The sequence below is a fragment of the Anthonomus grandis genome, chromosome 22 (assembly GCF_022605725.1).
Source record: "Anthonomus grandis grandis chromosome 22, icAntGran1.3, whole genome shotgun sequence".
Classification (NCBI taxonomy): Eukaryota; Metazoa; Arthropoda; class Insecta; order Coleoptera; family Curculionidae; genus Anthonomus; species Anthonomus grandis.
In genome coordinates this window covers 3,145,110-3,147,890 of record NC_065567.1, presented here as the reverse complement: position 1 = coordinate 3,147,890, position 2,781 = coordinate 3,145,110, and positions in this window count along the sequence as shown.

Genomic DNA, 2,781 nt, shown 5'->3' with positions numbered 1-2,781 from the left:
ATAACGTCAAATCTACCTTTTCCCTAGTTTTTTCCAGAATAAAATAGTTTTTAGAAACAAATGTAAAGACAGGTAACAGAGAGTGTAACACAGTTTGTTGATCTTGTTTATACAGAAATAAAAAATTAAAATTAATGAGCATCTTTTGCTCATTTTTATTTATCATTAGCTTGAGGAAATGAATAGATATATCTTGTAATGATTAAATGTACTGAAATATGTACTTTGTACAATAAAAAGCATGAAAATAAATAGCAAGCAGCAGAAAGCAAAGTTACGCACAAGGTGAATATATGCAATACCTAAATATAAGGTATCAATCTATACCTATTACTCCAATTACTTGTACTTTTCAAATCTTTGCTCTAATTGATCAGTCTGTAGGTTTCTTAAAAGTACATAGTTAAAGGGCTGAAAAGCCCTTTGAATGAAAATTAAAAAGATAATGTTAGTTGCAATTTTAATTATAGCTTCTGTAGTGTCAGTAATAGTTAAATGTGTATCTGTAGTTAATTTGCCCTTATTGCTACTAATATTTTTAAAGTACTTAACCAACTGAGAAAATGTTTGATAAATTTAAAAATTTAAAAAGGTGAATTTTTATTAATAGCTTGTTGGTATTCATTAAGACTTTTCAATCTCTTAAGCCTGGTATTTATATTAACTATATCCTGCCACCTATTAATAATTTCATATTTGTACCAGTGTCTTCAAAATTTACAATAGGTACCAATAGGACCAATCTCTCGCAAAGCAGCGACTATTACTTGGTTAAAGATTTGCAAGACTAAATTTACATTTTGACACTCTATGAAGGTAGGGTACAAGGCTTTCAGGCTAAGAGTATAACTATATTTGAAAAGCTGAGTTTGCTATTTACAATGCACCTGTTTTAATGCATCAAAAGAAGCAACTTTAATTATATTCTACTATATAGTTATAGGTTGGTTGTATTTTTTTCATTTTTTTTTGTTAATTTATTACTCATAATTATCTTTTGTATTGGGATTTTTCTGTTGGACAATAAATAACTAATAAAAAATAAAAATATAATAAAATATAGAATAATGGTTGTGCAGGATCTTTTGGATGTTTATATCTTTAGCTGAGTTGGGTTTTCAAATAGTGACACTCTTCTATTTAATGCATGATTATGTGTTGCTTCTGCAATAATTTCAAAGCTTGTTTCCTAATCCTAAAATTTTTTTTTTAAATATTATGCAAACACTGTTTTGCACTGGCACGATATGATTCACACAGCACCAGTTACAATTTCTTTTGAATTGTAAGCATTTCCAACAATACTATTACCCTTTATATCTAAAAAAGGCTTTAGATGAATTTCATTTAAAGAATTATCATTTTTTTCCCTTTGTGTTGAGCACATTGAGTCACGGTTCCAACTGGAACAAGCTCTATAATATTGTAAAAACTAAATCAGACAGTCACAAATGACCATGCCAAATCTGGGACTCAAACCGAGGGCCACACGACTGTAGACAGGCATATGCCCGCCGTGCTGCCGGGATCGGCACATAAAATACATAATTTCTTGAAATTTGACGGCACCATTGATTTGTTAATGAAAGCATTAAAACTATCTCTGTAGATATTATTTGCTGTTATTTCGAGCTATACTTCATAAATTTATTCCCTCTTTGATTTTTTGAAAACGCAAAATCAAAATGTTGAAGTATGTAACATTTAATTTTCGCTCATTAATAAAACAATTTTAGTTAAATTATTTACAAGGATACTGGTGGTTTGTTTATTGTTTTTTAACAGTAAATTACATAATAAGAAAAAAATTAAACTAAAAGTCTTTCTCTTTGACTTTAATTTTCTCCTTATGCTGAGTCTTTTAAGAATAATGAATCAATATTTTAAGTTAACTTAATAGTAATTATTAACTGCCATTCCTGATTATAAATAGTACTATGATACTTTTCAATTACTGATGAAATATGAGAAACAGATGTAATTGTAGTTGTCAACTAGTGCTTTTTGTTAATTAATACCTAATTCATAGCAAATCATTTGTTGACTAATATTTAATATTACTGTATGCAATTCTAGGTAAGTCTTTTGTACTCATTGAGACGCCATATAAATCGCACACGGGGCCGTTCCGACCCGGGGATGCAGGGGGTGCGGGGCACCCGGGCGGCAGGTCAGAGAAAACTAAATTAATATTGTTTTAATAAATATTTTTAAAATTTAATAATTTGTTTCAAAAACTATTCTACACATATTATTTTAAAATATTATACATATGTAAATATTATTAATTATAAATTAATGTATTAAAGTTACTTTATAACATTCTAAATGTTATTAGTTATATTTCCGATTCAAATTTAATAGGTATACCTAGATATACGCTTCAGTCCGCTTCAGGTCGCAACGAGTTGGAAAAAATTGTCGCGACGAAGATTTTTCAGGAAAATACTTGTCTGTGGTCAAGGCATATAAATGCGTGCAGCGCGTGCACTTGTTTCATTTTAAATTTTAAGCGTGTAGCCTGTAGTCGCGTAAATCGCAACGTTATTAAAAACTTTTGTTTAATATTGTGGTAAAACAGACAGTAAAAATTAAAAAGGTATATTTGTATATTTTATGTTAAAAGGTAAAATTATAAAGGTAAGTATCTCTACACATACGTTAATTTGATTACATTTTTTTTTGAGCTGTCATATAAAATTTAAATATCGTTTTTATATTTTTGAAATCTATGTTTGGAAAATGGGTAGCCAAACGGAAATGGTGGATGATTGAACCTAC